This window comes from Quercus lobata, chromosome 11, assembly GCF_001633185.2.
Source record: "Quercus lobata isolate SW786 chromosome 11, ValleyOak3.0 Primary Assembly, whole genome shotgun sequence".
In the NCBI taxonomy this organism is placed as follows: Eukaryota; Viridiplantae; Streptophyta; class Magnoliopsida; order Fagales; family Fagaceae; genus Quercus; species Quercus lobata.
Window position 1 is genome coordinate 4,244,745 of NC_044914.1, and position 18,553 is coordinate 4,263,297.

Below are 18,553 nucleotides of genomic sequence, written 5' to 3' on the forward strand. Positions count from 1 at the left end.
TCCGATTCCTCATATGAGTTCTAGGAAATACGTTTGCACATAATGACTAGTCTTCTACAAAGAAAAGGATCCATTCCTCTCTATGTTTCACTGCAAATAGATCCTTTTCCTACTACAAAGGGTTTATACCTTTTGTTTTCGTTGAACTACACTAATATTTAATTTAAAACTAGGATGAGATCGACCATATGACTACCAAGTTGAAATAAAAAGCGGTTTCCTAACCATTGCCAAAACAATCAGAGAGTTCATCTTTTTTGGGTCTTTGGGAGAGAGAGAGAGAGATATTATCTAGTGCAAATTCATGATTATCAAGGGCCTAGCATGAGAGATACAGGGAGCGAAGGGAAGCCAAGAAAGACTTAGCCAATGGCCGAGCAAAAGCATATTGCTTGCACAGAAAATTTCGGTAAGTCATCCCTGGCTCAACTCCACACTTTATCTCTTCATGCAAGACACATAGACAAATTTCACTGATCTTCTATATATATACCAGTTTCATGTCTTTCTTTATTTTAAATCCTTCGGCGTAATTGACATATATATAGGCAGAGATATATCCTTAGAGTTGCACATTGTATTATTGATTGGTTGGAATAGAATTTGGAAGATGACTGTGTGATGGGAATAAATGGGAATGTTGGGATATGATGCGTCAACGGGAATTTGTTCTTAGGATAAATAGTCATGATAGGATTTTGATATAAACTTACAGGTCTTAATGCAAGGACGGACTCGAGATTTCAAGTTGGGGGGGGCAGGAGATTAGAAAAAAAAAAAAAAAAACTTCAAATATGCATCCATATATTATTAACAAACTATCAACCAATACAAATATACAAAATAATTGTTTCTTAACATGTAATCATCTATCAACAAAAACAAAAGACACAAAATACTTTTGTTTCTTAATATATTATCTATGAAAATGGAACTTGACACTGAATTTATTATGCACTACTTACAAGCTCTTTTCCTAACCTTACCATTTTTATTCCTTAAAATTTGAATCAATGTTCCTCTTTACTTGTATCTATTATTGCCCATTTTAGGGTGTTTCAAGATTCTTAATATATATATATATATAAAATAATTGTTACTTTTATATAAAATAATGAATTTAATTTAATTTTTTTTAGAAATCTTAAATAAGGTGGGATTTAAAAAAAAATTTATTTATAATCTTATTCACATTTTACGTAAGATTTTTAACTTACTATTTACTTATGGTAATCTTGTAAATAAAGAAGAATATAGGATTATTTTTTAAGTAGGAAGTTTCCTAGAAGTTTCCTTAATCTCTCCACTGCTCAACACATGTATTACTTTTACCATCAGATCTCTTTTCTCTATTTTCGCAACCAAATTTCTTCCTCACAGTCTCTCACCAAGGAAGCAATGCCAGGATCTCAAATTAATTCTTTACTCAAATATTCTTTCATACTTTTAGTCTTCATCATTTGACCGTGAATCCTTTTTTTTTTTTATTTTTAGATGAACCAAAAAAAAATGGGTAGGGGGTGACTAACTTGACAATCTTACCTGGCCGTGACCATAGTAGTATCCTACCTGCTGGGTCCGAGCCTTGCTGGGGTGCAGGGGACGCGGTGAGCCATAGCTTCCCAACCTCACGAGGGACACTAATTTGATCGTGAATATGAGCACTCTTCTCTTCTCCTTCTCAGCATCTTCTTCTTCACCTCTGTGCTACAGTAAGACAAAGATCAAAGAATACCATAAGTAAATAGTAAGTTTGCCCTAGTTTCAACTCGTTCAAGAAGGCCAAATCTCAATATGGGCGAAAAATGAAGAAATTGACTGAAACAGACGAAACGAGTTGGAATGGGTCTCGCGTGGTGGTGCGAACTGTGAAGGCTGGAGCAACAAAGTTGAGCTAGGCTGATCGAGCAATTGGCAGGAAGAAGGGTCTCCCGTGGTGGCGCGGGCGTGAGTGCCTCTTGGTCTATCTCGCAAGAATTAATTTTGTTTCTCTGTCTCGACTATTCTCTATTTTTATTTTTATTTTTCTTTTTTCATTCGTTTTCTTTTTTCTTAATAAAATTTGGATTTGATTTTTTTTTTTTTTTAAGATTTACATGGGCTGAGTTAATGGTTCATGATTTTGGAGGGGGCAAGGTAAGGGGGTGCCCAAGTATGTATATATATTTTTACTGAAAATTTACCTACTAATTTTTTTTTTTTTGGGCCACGGGGGCTAGGCCCCCTTGGGCCCCCACCTGAGTGAGTCCGTCCCTGTCTCAATGGCTAATATGTTGGTTTTCTGACCTAATTCTTTTGCACTCACTGCATAATTTCTAGAATTTATGTGCCTTTAGATAAGAGGGTCCCAAAATAATTGACTATGAGGAAAAAAATTCCCCTATATGTTCTTTACATATTTAACCTCCTCGAATTCGACTCTAACGTACCTTATGATATTGTGTTACTCTGGCATGGTTTAATAGAATATTGTTGTTGATTTAATTAGTGCAAATGGCGTGCTTGTTTCTCACGTTGGATTCTAGAGTCCACAAAAACAACATTTCTTGGAAACTTTAGGAGAAATAACAAAAACAAGCATTGGCTCAAATTCACTCACTGTCTTCTCATGCATGACTCTTAGATAAGCAGCAATGAATAATGAATATTGGATATTTGTATTATGCAATGCAGTTGAGGTATTTCATTATAGGCAAACTCGAAGAATTTCACAAAAGCTTCTAGCCTTCCCCGAACACAGCGTTAGAGCTCGTAAAGCAGGGCGTTACACTTCTCCTCCTCGATGTTCCTCAATACACTCTCGTCGGCATCGATACTCAGGTACTATATTCTTCTTCTTCTTCTTCTACTTCTTTCTTCTGTTTGGTTTTACTTATATTTATTCATCAATCAATCAATGTGGCAGATGTTTTCTGTTGGGCCTGATTTTAAGGGCATCAAGATGATTCCTCCTGCTTCTCATTTTCTTTATTATAGTTCTTCCACCAGGTCACTTTAATTGTCAGAAATCTTTATGTTCTTGTAATTTATTAGTTATTGTATTTTCATGCGATTTATGTTTGTAGAGCAATTTTCTAATACTTGTTGCATATACGCAGAGATGGAAAGGATTTCTCACTAATTATTGGTTTCTTTATCCACGCTGCTCCTTCTGAGGTTTCAAATGCATTTACTTTATTTCCGCCTTTTCTACTTCAGTTTATAGTCTGTTCAATTTATAACAGTTGCCATCTATTGCTGTCTTAATGTCAATGCCATATAGGAAACAGAAACTTGATTAATCTAGCTGTGGAACTGTGCTTCTGGTCTTGTCTTGTCGATTTGTGGTGCATCGGACAAGTTGGAACATGATCCACAGATATAAATAGAGGGCTAAGTAGCATTGATACCAACATGAGAGACAGATGCAATACAATACGGATATAATAATATGTGAGTTAATTGACTAATCAAATAATGTATATTTCTGCATACGTATTTCATTATTTTTTTCATTACTTAAAACTGATATACAACCAATAATGGATATGGAAGAACAAAGATCTCGGGCTAGCATTTATGTTTAGAATAATATCCACAACATAGATAAGAATGCTTCTGTGGAATCACTGTTGGAGAGGCAGGTGGAGGGGCAGAGTAGGAATTGGCGTGTGGAATTTATAATAAATTTTAACAATTGGGAGATTGATGAGGTGGCTTCATTTTTCCATTTGTTAGACTCTCATACTACCCTTGGGGAGGGGAATGATAGGATGATGTGGAAGTTAAAAAGTAATGGGGAGTTCATTTTGTGATCTTTTTATGAGAAATTGTGAGGGCTCAGCCCCTATTCCTTTTTTCTTGGAAGGCCATATGGAGGACCAAAGCACCTCGGAACAAAATTCTCCGCGAGAATCTCATCAAGGTAGGCTTTTCAATGGTGAGTAGGTGTTGTATGTGCCACCGTAGCGGGAGACTATGAATCACCTCTTGATTTGTTGTAGCATAGATTTTGAGTTATGGAGTTTTATCTTTAGGATGTTTGGGGTTAAGTGGGTTTTACTGAAAAAGGTTTTCGATTTATTGTGTGGGTGGCGATGTCGTGGACCAAATTTGAAGATTTGGAATCTTATTCCTTTATGTTTGACATGGACTACATGGAGAGAACAAAATCGGCATATTTTTGAAAATGTGGAGTGCACATCTTCTCAAATAAAAGCATCCTTCATTAGTTTTCTTTGTGAGTGGTATTTTGTATTGGGTCTTACTGATAGTAACTCTATTCACTCCTTCATAGAATCTACTCATATGTAGATATTATCCCGTTGCTATACTTTAGGCCTCTTCTTGTTTATTTTCATGACGTATTCTCTTTTCCACAACATACGCTATTCATTCATATCCCTGAAGCAACATCATTAGATGTGTTATTCGTTACTTCAAAATATTTTTTAAAAATAAAGCAGTTATATCCTCTTTGTCTAATATTTGAATCCCAAAGTATTTTAAAGAGTATTTATAAACCCGGTTCTTATTAAGAAAATTTCATTATAGCCCCAAACATGTCATGGCTGTGTCCTTGTTGTATCACGGAAGTATCCTCGATGATCTGAATGTATAGGACTTGTATATGGTCATGTTGGAGCTGTTTCTGGGTGCAAAACATACCCTAATTGTACATTTAAACCATTTGATGCATCCATGCTCCTAGATAGAGGATCTAGGTCTTTTCCAATTTCATTAATAACCATTTTCTCTATGTTTGAAATGAGGCTTTGATGGAATGTGCGTTTGAATTGTAAAAATAAGAGGCCAACATGATTTTTTATACAAATAATTAGGTAAATCAGCCCATGTTATTAAATGTTCAAGAAAGATGAAGAGAGAGAAAAACTTCTTTTTGACACAGTTTGTATAAAATTGTGGCTGAGAGAATAAAATAGAAACAAGTAATTGACATCTTTATGTTATCATTTTCAACATAGTTTCCTACTGGCATCCTGCCATTCTGTAACAATGAGGTTATTGTGTGCTTGCCTTTTTAAGCATGAAAGCTTAGATAAAGCGAGCTTTTTTAAAAATGTGATACACCCTTGTAACTGGAGAATAATTGATTAGATTTAACCAAAGGCCACTTCATTTTGCCAATAATTGATTAGATTTAACAATAAGCTATTTTCAAAAGAGCTGGAAAATTGGCACCAAGAATGATGTTCCTCATGTAAATGGCTGCAACAGGTAATTGTTTGTAGGTGGGATCAACAGCAGGAAAGATTGGTCAAAGTATCCGAAGAAGAGGTTAGTAACCATTTTAGTTGCACATACCATTTATTTATTTATTTTCGTACCTGATGCATATAGCTACTAATATGGGAACTGAGTCAGACTGATGTATTTTGCAACCCGTGTGGATTTGAGTTGTGGCCTTAATTCTTGACATTAGTTAGGGAACTTGTGCCCTTTTAGGATTTGGTAAAACAGAACTTGCTAACTTGCTGCATTTTGGAAGCGCTACCAAGCAAGAAAAATCAATCAAGCATCCATTTTAGGAAAACGTGATTCTTTTCCCCTCTTTGCAATCAAATACTTATAAAGCTTTGCAATCTTGTAAGGAAATCAAAAGATGGTTTTATTTAAAAACATTTGAGCATTTGACCAAGTATGTCAGATGAATTATAAAGTTGACTTAAGATTTAGTTGTCAACTAATTTTCCAATAGGGGTTCAGACAGGATGGTTACATCTGAAAACCGGACTAACTTGATGTCAATTGATTGCTTAATGCAATTGCACTATTGGTTTTCTTCTTGTCTTATTTCCTTAAATTGGGTTAATATCTGTTTTCTAAATCAGAGTTAACTTGAGAAATGACTGCCCAAAAACATATTATAGCTAGTGTACAGTTAACAACGCGAGTTACATTTGGTGGCGTTTCTGACATTTCTGTTTCATGTCATTTTATTGGAATGTATTAGGTTACATGTCTTAATATGAATTCTAATATTTTTCTGACCTACTCTAACCATACAAAAGTTGTGGAGTGCCAAGGGCCTTGTAACTCAACTAGTACTTCTTGGTGATTCCAACAGAGACATTAAGAGTTCAAATTCCCCCTTTCTCATTGTAACTATCAAAAATACAAAAATTGTGTAGTACAGTGAGAATTCCAACTTGACATAATACTTTCACATGGTTATGTTCCCCTAATTAGTGGATCCTATTGTTCAAATTTATACAAGTGGATGTTCAGCCCTCATAATATATTCTGCTAGGAGATCACTTACAAGATTTATAGCTATTATGCCACTCAGTTTCACCAAGCTGTCTACTTTGAAGCTTGAAACTTTGCTTTTGTGAAGAATGCTGCTGAGTCTCTAAGGTCTAAATTTAAAAATCTTATTGATCTGTAACTGTGTTTGTTTTTTCTCTCTCTCACTTTTCCTATTTTAAGGAAGAGAGATATTGTCAAGCAATTAAAAGTTTGGAGTTTGACAGACAACTTGGTCCTTGCAATCTAAGCCAGTATGGAGATTGGAAGCATTTATCAAATTACATTACAAAGGGCATTATTGAACGGATTGGTAAGTTCCATCAAACTACACTTGAGGTTCTTAATACTGCAATCTATTATGAGTTTCTTTACAACTGTCGCTTGTGTTTGATTTATTATCTATTTTCCATCTCCATATATGTTTCTTTTTCAATCAATTTTAGTTTTTTTCTCTTTTCATGCTGTGTGATATTTAGATGCTTCTTGCTCACTGATTTTCTATCCTAGTTATGTTTCTTATGAAAAATAGATTAAACAGATTTGAGACTAGACTTTGAAGTTGGAAAATGGTAGACTTTGAGATGGACTGGCACTAGGCAAATGGTGGAAATTAAGCTCATAATTATCTAACTAAAGCTTGGAAACCATGTAATAGTAGAAAGTTTCAACGATTCAAAGCAGTGTCATGCTATGGGATACATGTTATATGTCTATAGATGTGTGCAATTTTCTCATCGATTTCATTTTGTGTGGAGGAATTATCATCTAAGAAGAGAGAATTAACCATTTCTTAGCAGGAGTTCTGTTTTCCAATATGGTTTATTGTAGATGCCCTAGAGAGTGAGAGATAAAGGTATTCTGTCCTTGTGTTCAAGAACAGGGTGGAGGATGAGATTGGTTCAAGACTAACTAGGTGTGTGTGCAACAATGAAGAAATATGAGGTTTTGGTCATTTTTGGTGAGTGGATATCTTGGTGGTTTCACAATTGAGAGGCACATGTAGTAGTTAAAGTTGAATGGAAAATTTTGGTCTGTTGCCAGGAAAAAATATACTAGGGCCATGGTCCCCAAGCTCCTCAAAGATTACATTTAAGTAGTACAATTTGGTACTATTCTAATTTTGCCCTTTAAAAATAATATCCTGGCCTACCAAGCTTTATGCAATTTATTTGTACCATCATATGTTTAAACAGTTCTACTCCTTTTGTAGGCCCCCTTGAAAGGTTTCCATAGTCCATCCCTCTGAGTGTATCAAAGGTACAAATGTGTCTAGAATTTGTCATTTAACCATTATTCTAGTATACATCAACTTTCAACTTTGTCCAACGTAACTCTTACATGATATGAACTTTGACACTGAACACTCAAAATATACATGGATTCTTTATTTTCTACGCCTTATGAGGGACTAAAAATGGGCGATGGGCTTTCTATAATGATCCTTTTACAGCCTAGGATTTGGTGGTGTGGGAAAAAATTTATTGTGTGTTGGTGTTACATGTGTTTGAGGGATGGAGAAGTATTCTTGAACTGCCCACTTAAAAAGTCATTTGATCCTTTGATTTTTCCTTATTTCGTATTTATTGGTTTTTGCCTAAATTTTGGGGTAGAACTTACTGTGGCTTGTTGGGAATGTAGGCTTGCGGGGGAAGGTTTATTATGGCTCGGACACCAGTTTCTTCTTGTTTGTTATATAACATTTGCAAGACGTGTAAAGAAAGGGCATTTGATTGGGTGGAGTGTTGCTTTAGTAAGATAAATGGCTTGTGCCACTTAGAAACTTCAATAGTGTTATCTCTTGTTTATACTGCACCTAATGTCTACCATTATATCATTGTTTTGATTGGTTTAGATCGTGAATTTTATTTTATTTTTTATACCAGTTATCTTCAGTTATCTTGATTCTTTATTTACTTTGAATCTTTGGTTTAAATTTTGGGACTATGACTTGGTTTTTGTTTGAATTTATGGTTTGTGTCTTTTGATTGTCAATTCTGCATAAACTTTTAAATTTAAATGATTCATTCAACATGCAGAACCCATTGGAGGAGAGATCACTGTTGCATGTGAATCAGGGATGGTTACAAACACTCCTAAAACTGCAATGGAGAAAGCAGTAGATGAGCAGATGAAGTCTAGTAAGTTCTTAACATCAGTGGACAATTCTCAAAGCAGAAGATGTTACTATACATCAATTCCCCGTGTTATCAAACAAAAAGGAATACATGGGCAAGAACTTACTTCCTTGAATATTGACAAGGTAAGAGATCTTAGAGACTTAGACATGACCTCAACAGATTTTTCTACCATTTAGCATTTGCTGATTTAGGTTTTAAATTCGACTCATCTGTTCAGACACAATTGTTAGAAAGCTTGCTGATAAAGGATTATGGAGGTTCTGAAGATGTACTTCTTGGAGAGCTGCAATTTGCATTTATTGCATTTTTGGTATGTGTAGACCTTTATAAAACTTTCTTTATGTTGAAATTGCCGTTAGGTTTTATGACATCTGAAAATTCGGCAGATGGGACAATCACTTGAAGGATTTCTACAGAGGAAAGCTTTGGTTAACCTTCTATTTGGATGTATTGAGGCTGTAAGTATTCATTTGGCTAATAGTTTTCCATTGATTTGTTGAACAATTTTGTGAGATTGAATTTGTTCTGATTGTCCTAATGTTGTGAGTAAACTTGAAAGGTGTAGGCATATTGGGTCCTTTTGTGCCACATGTCATCATATGCTTTCATAGCTTTGGTTTAAAGAAAGATGCAAAAGATGATGTGATGATTCTCTTCAGTGCCAAAAACTTGACTTAATCTTTTGGTATAATTGAAAACATCACCCTGAAATACACACAATTGTCATTGTTTTCATTGATCTCAGAGCTTCATTTTCAAAAACATGTGTGGAATATTAATTGATTTAAAAATACCTCAAATCCATGTAGTTTCTTGTTACTTTGTGTAGGAATTCTAAGTCACTTTATGCTCTAGGGCCGAAGTGGTGGTTTTGATGGTGCAAATTGCCAAATTTCCTCAACGTTTGTCATTTAGTTGAACAAATGTGGTTAGAACGCAAACCTTTTCTTTTAAATGATCTATCATACAATTGACTTTTCTTAGAAGTTTCAGAACATCATTTTCTTTTGGTATTTGGACTTTAGGTCATTTCAGTGCTTTTATATCATGGGACATCAATCTGTTTGTAGATTTTACGATGCAGGAGCACAACCAGAGATTAATTCAATATTTACTTTTGGATTTTCATTGTATTACTTCATATTCTAAGTTTTCATTTATTTAGTTTGAGTTATGATAGAGATTAAATTTCATCTTCTTAGGTAGGGATCAGTTTAGCATTTGGCTTAGTATTTGAGTTCGGTTTGGATTCATTTCATGGATGTTTGTCTTTATCTCCTTATTTTTCTGGAAGCTCTATAAAAGCTCTAGATGATTTATTTTGTAGGCAGACTATTGAGACTTGATTAATGATATTTATTCATGCAAATTGCATCCTTGTTTGGTCTATGATTCCAAACAACCCTTAGGTGGTGAAGTCTAGGCTGTCTTTCATAATTTTGCTATTTGATATTGCAAACAGCATTATAGTAATTGCAGCATTGGTCATTGAATAGTGATACCATCATTGTTAGAATTAGAATGGCATAATCTTTGTTGGAGGTAACTCAAAACATATTCGTTGATGCTATGTTGGGGAAATTTTTAATATCTATTTATTGTAGAAAATTTTACTTTGTTTCTGAAATAATTCATGGGTGATATCATGGTTGTGTGTAGCTATATACTTAACATATTATTATGATATTGCTTTGAGTCCTATGTGGTTTATATTTAATAATTTTATTTTAATTTTTTAAATATTGGGAGGATTTTATTTTTGTTAAAATGCGTGTCTGAAAGTTTATATTTTTTGCAGCCTTTTCGTACAAGGACTCAACTATTCACAAAGGTAATGCTCTTTTCTTATTTATTTATTTAAAAATATTATTATTATTATTATTATTTTTGGCAAATAAAAGGGAAATTGGTTAAATTATTATTATTTTGGTAATTAAAATGAAAATTCAATTTTTTTTTTAAATAAAATTTTTGATTATTCGATAGTTACGATGGGGGAAGGGGATTTGAACATTGGCTGTTTTCATTTAAAACACCAAGAGGTGTTAGTTGAGCTACAAGACTTTTGGCTATTTTACTATTTGATTAAATATGCGGAGCAGTGGTAGCTTGGGTAGGGGTGGATCTACATGTTGTTCAAGGGGTATTGGGAAGAATAATTATCTATATAAAATTTTTTTACTAGTTTAATTTAATCTTAAAATAATTTGCACACCCTGACTTAAACCCTGAACGCCCTGAACACCCTAATCGCATATTAGCCCAACTCAAAACCAAACAACAACACAAATTTGACCACCCCCAAACCAAACAACATAGATCATAGATTTCTCTCTCTTTGATTTGATCTGATCTTTGAACTTAGTCTCATGAATCTTATCTCATCTTATCTCTCTTCTCTATTTGTCTATCTCGGTCTCTCTACCTCTAAGAGTAAAGAGTGAGTGTTTGTGAGTTGTGAGTTTCTCTCTTTTTATCATAAATTTGTATTATATATGTGTGAGTGTGCTTGATATTGATTGTGTGCATTATTTTTCAAATTCTTTTTTTATTGTTATAATGTTTCTTGTGTGAATTGTGGTGAGTGAATGTGTGCGTGTATAGTATAAATATAATATAACTTTTTATAATTTAATAATTAGGAAATACTTATTGTTTGTTAGATGTGTGTGTATGTATTGTTGTCGTTATTATGTAATAATAACTTTTTATTATAAAGTTACATTCAATAAAAAAAATAGAAGAGTTAGTGATTGATTGTTCAAGCATTTGATTGGTCAGTAGACACTTAGTGTATTATTTATGTATGGATAAGTGTGCTTGTGTGGATCAACAACTAATAAAGTGCCAATGGGTTGAGTTTTGTCATTTAGTTAAAAATATTTTTACAAAAATAATGACAAATAGATAATGACAACCTACATACAAATAAAAACATTATACAAACTTGTCACACCTACCCACATTGATAATAGATAATGACAATTGATTGTAAAACCTGTAGAAGAAAATTGTAAAACTTCATGTGTGTGTTTTTTTATTTATTTTTTTTGTGTTGATAATTCGATATATTCAAGTTCTCTTTTTATAAAATTTTGTTTTCAATTTAAATTTTTTAATGACCCCTTAAAAAAATTCTGGGAGCTGCCATTGAGCTTAGGATGTAACTATTGAGGCATATCCAAGATGCAAGTCAACCCTACAAAGCCTCTGGCCCTTTGCCAACTATCTTCTTTTTGTGATTTTGTTTTTCATTTCATCATTGTGCTCAATGTGGGGCCATTTTGTTTGATAGACTATAGGACCTTGTTACTTCGTTAATAATAACATTGATACACTAAATAAGAAAGGATAAGGTTGTTTGATAGTCTGGCCAAATTTTCAAAAGCTTAATCAGTTTCAGTTGGCCTTTTGTTATATGTTTGTGTTATCGAAAGTTCTTATTTTAGTTACTTCTTTGAAGTCCTCTTCTTGCTGAAGGTTTTATTTCTTATGTAGTCCCTTATAATTTGAAGTATTTAACTATGATATTGGGCATGAAATAAGCTTCATTGGTTTATCAGGTTGTGACTATATTTGCAACATCTGTAGTTAACTTGCATAGAATTTCCTAGTATGTTTGATTTGCCAATTTTAAAATTTTTGATGCATTGATATTTGGGAGTGGTGATTTGAACTCTGGATGTTTCGGTTGGAAACACTAGGAAGTGCCAACTAATTAGCTACATGGCTCTTGGCAATTCGCCAATTTAAAATTGCATTTTCTTTCTTCATTTAATACTGATTCACACTCAATAAATGCAAGTGTCCTATTTTTGCTGTTTAGTTTTATATAGAGCTCTGACAACTTATAGAATTCTATGCAGTTCATTAAGGTTATCTACTATTAACTGAAATTTGGGCTTGAGAAAGATCATACAGATACCAGTGGTGCAGCAACCGGGGTGTCCGCACTATTGGATGATTCATGGTTATCTGCTGATAACTTTTTGCACCGTCTTTGCAAGGTACCTCTCTGAGGTTACTAAGTCATTGTTTAAATGCATGATTGTGCTACCATGCTTAACGGGCATTTTTGCAAATTTACAATTTCCCTTGTTGATATAACTTTTATTGGCAAGTCAGATTTCAAGGGTTTCATTGATTGAGTGAACTCTTTACCTACTCACCAACATTTATTGGTCAATTTGAGCAACTTGCTTAAAAAGAAAAAAAAAACATTGCTTAGTCAGTTTTAATCACATTGATTGAATTATGTTTCCATAGTAACATTTTTACTTGTTAAAGAAGAAATGGTAAGTTCATCACAGATTGTTGACTAATTGCTGAATGGAATTGCAGGACTTCTTTTCATTGATGCTAGATGCCTCATCTGTTGATGGACATCTGCTGTCATGGGTATGAACACTAATCCTGCTTCTTCATGTTTGATTCTCTGTTGGTTGGGGCTTGGGGCAACTTGCCAGGCTTTCATTTTCTCTTCATACACTTTCCTTTTAGTTATTAGCAATTGATTCTCTGTTTTGGTCTGCATAAGATATGGATTTTTTACTCTGCAAATTAGATGTTGTATATTTATTACTTTAACTAGTTACATATAGATATAGAAAATTCATGTCAAGGAAATTTGTTTCATTCATAAAACCAAATATTATTTCGTTCATGTTATTTACAATTACACAAAAAAAAAAAAAAAAAAAAAGAAAAAAAGAAAGAGAAAAAGAAAGAAGAAATCTCTCATTAATTCCAACTCAATCATTTATGATTTTAAATTTGAATGTTTAATTTTTGTCTCTTACCAGTTACAAGTTCATATCTCTAGTGTCATTTGATTCATTTCATACTGGATAGCTAGATCTTAATACATTTATGGAATATTGAAAATTTAAGTATGTTTTAGGATGATATCTTGCAAATTGAAGTATGCATTTTTTGATTTCCCTGAATACGGATGTTTACTTTCTTATTTTTATTAGATAGAGACAACTCACGTATTTTTATAAGATTGAATCAATGACTGCAGCCTCCATATGCTTTATGGTGGTAGACATACAATCAAGGCTAAACTACCATCTACACTTTGTAAGTTTGGGGTTGCTGTCCATCGACAATGAGAATTTGTAATTTACACCCTCAAGTATGAAATCAATGTCAATGTGCCCCTTCCATCGTGGTTTGTCTCATTTTCGCTATTAATCCACTCAAATATGACATCATTACAGGGTGGTTGCAGTGATTTTCCCTGGGTTAGCCTTTAAGTTTTTTGTTAGGTTGGCCATACACAGTGGTGATTTGGTTAATTTCGTCTCCTTATATTCAAAAGGGCGTAATTATTTGGTGGTTTAGTGGCAAGAATGAAAAGACATCGAGGGACAAAATGATAGCGACCCCAAACTTAAAGGGTGTATATCATATTTTAGTCTAGAGTCAAATTTTGGTGGTTACCTTGGAAAGTAGTTGATTTGTCTTGGTTTCGTGTGACCGATAGCCCGATATGAATTTGTGATATCAATGCCATACCTATAATGGCTAGTGATGGCTGAAATGCATGATATAAAGGCCAATAGTGGTCAATATTTGCCATCAGGTATAAAGGCCAATAGTTGTCAATATTTGATATTTTTCAACAGTCTATGGTAGTAGCTTTAGCTGGTTCTGGTAAAATTTTGTGTTTGTGACTCCCAATGTTATGTAAGGGCCAATACACTCGATTTGAGCCACCACATTAGTTTTAATGCATTTTAACGCTTTGGTTGAAGTCACTTGGTCCATGGGCCATAGGAAACGAGTTTGTTGAACCTTCATTTGAGTGAAACTTCCCATAAGGGAATGTTAAGCTTTCACTTCATTGCAATTTGCAAGTAGTTGCTTTCTGCTGATTAAGACGAATTGTAATGTCCTCTCTTTTTATTATTATAGACGAGGAAACTTAAAGAGCTGCTTGAGAACAATCTCGGGTGGGAGTTTCAGCTGGACAGTGCAGTTGATGGAATATACTTTGAAGAAGATGACGAGGTTAGTGTGTATCCATATTAAAAATTTGATCTATGAACTTTCTCGCTCATGATCTCATCTTTGCTCATTGTTCAACTTTGTAGTTTGCTCCAGTAATAGAGATGTTGGATGACCCAAGTTGTAATTAACTTCGGCAATTGAAGATAGGGATTGTGGTCCTCTATCCCATTATTGTAAACGAACTTTAGTGATACCTAACTTGGTTTACAATATTTCAATTTCTTGCCAATTTTTAAGGCAAATTCTTTTCTGTTTTCATTGGTGTAGAAGATATAAGTATTTTTGTATATTATGAAAAAAAAAGAAAAGACTTTTTTTTGAAGCGTGTTAACATTGCCATCTCAGCGTTGACCAACTTAGCAACATTTCAGTTTTCGTAGCGATCCCCAACCCGTCGATGATGGTATCTCTGAATAAGGATCAATCTCAATGTTGGGGATGTGAGATATTTTATGCCAATCCTCTCCACTGTCTTTCTTGCACCGCTTCGCCAGATGTGGACATCCTTTAATTGTCAATTTTTTGAGTGCCATAAGAATTCATATAAATGTGGGGGATGTGAAATTTCAAGCAAATCACAAAGAACTGAATCTTGAATCCATGTTAGAATTTTTGAACCATGATAGTTGTTTATGGACAGTACTTTCAGATTTGAATGAGGTTGGAGACCATCAAGAACATCTTCAACATGGTCCGGTACATGGCTTTTATTGTCACTCCGCCAAACCAAACTTAGCGAATTAAGTTTTGTTTTCCGATCAAATTTGTGTTTTTGGCCTCCACTGAATTTCTGACATTATCAAGTTCCTTTATTGTCAAATTGTTTCGAAGGTTTAGCCCTTTCAACTCACTTACTTGATAGCCATTTTTCTTGCCAGCAATGAAGAAGCTCAATGATTGGAGGCAAGTTAATTGTCCCATTCCTTCAGGCATACGAGTAAGAGAATGACAACCAGTGATGCTAAGATACATAAGGCTTTTCATGTGCTTCATACCTTTGGGTGACTCACAAAGAGAGTCGCATTCATCTAGTTTCAACGTTTGCAAGTTCAAGAGGCAGGTTGTTGATTCAGGTAAAACTTTGATATTAGACCCAGACATGTCAAGATACCTCAAATGTTTTAAATTGTTGATTGATCTCGGTACTTCCCGAACCACAAATTTAAAATTCAATACCCAAAGATACTTTTGTTTTAAGATGAATGGCAGAGAAGCTTCACGATCAGATGTATCAAGGCATCAGCGTAGAGATCGAACTTTACATAGGTCCTCATTCAAAGAAATGTCTTGTGATGAGGTCATGCCAAAAAACATATGAAAAATCCTTCCTTCAACCTTCACATCTTTTCTGGATTCCACTGCAATGCATTCATGTCTCATAATAGATTGAGCAAGGTTATGCATAAGGTCATGCATTTTATAAGGTCATGCATTTTACACGTTATATAGCCGGGATACCCCTCCTTGACATCTTGAAAGAATGACCTCTGTACTAATTCATTGAAGATATCTACCCTAAAATCATACAACTCCGATGGTCCTTTGAAGGGAATAAAACCATTAGCCATCCAGAGGTGTTCGACAACGAGGTCGTTCCTTCTTCTCTCGCCTCCATCGCTCCCATCCTCCGTGTCGCCACTGAAATCGAAACTGAGCGCCCTCGCGTTGCCTATCTCTGTAATCTACTCCTCCTCCTCCCCCATCTCTATCCCGATATATATATATATATATATATATATACATGCATGCACATATTATTCTCTAATGTATTATCTTAGCTCTTAGAGATAGGGTTATAATTAGGGATGAATTTTTGGTTGTTTGAGTTTGTTTTTAGCTGAAAGCATTTGGTGATTTTGGAAGGTCGATTCTATGCGTTTGAAAAGGTGCACAGGTTGGATCCAAGCTCGAGCGGACGTGGTGTGAGACAGTTCAAGACAGGGCTTCTTCAACGATTAGAAAGGGTAACACTAACACGCAAACATACAGACACCTTCTTTCTTCTTCTTCCTTTTTTTTTTTTTTTTTTTTTTTTTTTTTTTTTTTTTTTTTTTGCTTTTCTTTAATTTTTGCTTCACCCGTTATCCATTCCTATTGAAAAAAGGTTACTGCATCTAAATTCTTCATGCTTTGACTAGTTTTACCATTAAAATCAATCTTTAAAGTCATTCTCTGATGCATATATTTGTTGATCTGTTGGGGAACGTCAGATTTGGTTTATGAAGTGAAACTTTTGCATCTGTGTGCCTACAAAGTAAAAGAAGAAAAGGAAGACATTTGTAGAGGAACCATTACTTTGAGATTATTAAACTATGGCTTGCAGTTACCATCTGTAATTGGATTCAGTTGTTGCACAATTGTAAATTGATTGTTGGAGTGTTTCCCATCCTTGCAGGCACTTCTGCAGAGGACACTGAATGACTATAGAACCAATCAAGTAGTTTGGAGATTCGTTTGATTCAAAGCCAGGATAACATTCGCAATCCACAAGTTGCATTCAAAGCTGAAAAATTCAACTAAATGGGTGATATGCGGTGGGGCATATTTAACAATCATGCTTATCTAATACAATTTAGCATTATTTATAAAAAGAAAATGTGATTTCATCCTCTCTCTGTCTCTCTCTCTCCATCCCTCCATAAACAAAAAAGTTACTGCTGATTAAAAAACTGATCACTGACGTGTAAAATTAAAAAAATAAAAGAAAAAAGAAACAATTTTGCCTTGATTAGAAAGACAATTGAGGGTTCTTTTGTAAATTAAAGAATTCATATTACAAATAATCTTTCATCTTGTTTGTGGGGAGAGAGAGACAGAGAGAAATGCTCTTTTTTTTGGTTGCCCTCTAGCTGATTATACCAGAGTAAGACATAAAGGCAGCCAGTATTAATTAACCACGCTGCCATTATGCTTTAAACTTGCTTCACTGCATTCTGGTACATACTGCATGAGAGGCCAAATGGGGTAAGTTTAAGGGCATGGTTATGCAGCGATTGTAATGCGAGTTTGTAATTGGTTTCATAGGTATAAACAAAAAATGAAGATGAAGGTTGATTTTTTTGGAGTACAGATATATAATGTGAAATTGTGAATTTTCAAACTTACGGCCAATATACAGCTATAATATACTTGTAGCATAATTTACTTCGACTTTTAGGATCAGATGCGCATAAACATATCATGAACTTGCGACCTTTCCTAATCTTGAACATTCAACTTTGACTGACCATACATTGGGGATGAGTTATGTATTTTATCCTGATGAGTTCTGCTACAGCTACCAGATATTTTAATGAAAAAATTTACACGGCATCTCACTAGGCATTTCACTGGGGTCCACTACACAATCATTTCAATGTTTTTTGTTTTAGCTTTTTTAGGAATCAGTTCAATGTTTTAAATGTGGGTATTCTTAAAAAAATGTGGATATTGCTCTTGAAATTGTGGATTAATTGTCAAGTGGAGTGTACCTTAACAAGTGTCAAAAGATTTATTGTTGTTTGAAAAGGATAGTGTCTTCTCAAATTTGACGGGGCCACCTTTTTTTATGGATAATAATCATATAATTTATAAATTAACTTTTCAAGTAAATCAATAACACGAGGTAAATATCTTTCAATTTTTGTCTGAAAAAGTTCAAGACTGGAGTGTAAAGTTTATAATCCTTAGGTATAGGATAGTTGCAATGTTTTCTCTTTGGTTAAAATGTAGCAATTAATGGGATTGAATTTTTGTAATTTAATTATGAAAACAATCTGTAACATCTTCCATTGTATTTCTATCTTTTAATATGCTGATTATGAGAGCATACTCACTAGATGATGGTACTTTTTTGCTTTTGTTTCGATAATAAGAAGAAAATGCATTAACATATATTGTTCTGTTACAAAGAAAAAGCTTAGCCCTATCGAAGCTAGCAAATTTACCACCATAGGAGGTGGGTTAATATGCAAAATATAACAAGTTGCATCAACATATTAGTTTGCTTTATAGAAAAATGGCTCAATTGTCTTGTTTGAGGTTTGCTCTAGCAGGTCCTACAATTTGAAAAAATAGGTTCCATCAATACATTGGCAATATATTGCAAAGAAAACAAGTTTGCTAATAGTAGTATCTTATGGTTCGTTTGGATTGAGGGGAAGAGAGGAAGA

At 34.1% G+C, this 18,553-nt stretch overlaps 1 pseudogene across 1 annotated transcript; it reads left to right on the top strand.

Moving 5' to 3' along the window:
* The first annotated feature begins 1,282 nt into the window (after nucleotides 1–1,282).
* LOC115969564 lies at nucleotides 1,283–17,192 on the top strand (annotated as a pseudogene). Its single transcript, XR_004087004.1, has 16 exons — nucleotides 1,283–1,947; nucleotides 2,674–2,820; nucleotides 2,906–2,988; nucleotides 3,099–3,156; nucleotides 5,218–5,277; nucleotides 6,430–6,559; nucleotides 8,286–8,509; nucleotides 8,605–8,697; nucleotides 8,774–8,845; nucleotides 10,186–10,218; nucleotides 12,254–12,394; nucleotides 12,729–12,785; nucleotides 14,307–14,402; nucleotides 14,486–16,079; nucleotides 16,266–16,366; nucleotides 16,798–17,192. The product of XR_004087004.1 is annotated as a protein AAR2 homolog (transcript).
* Nucleotides 17,193–18,553: the final 1,361 nt, after the last annotated feature.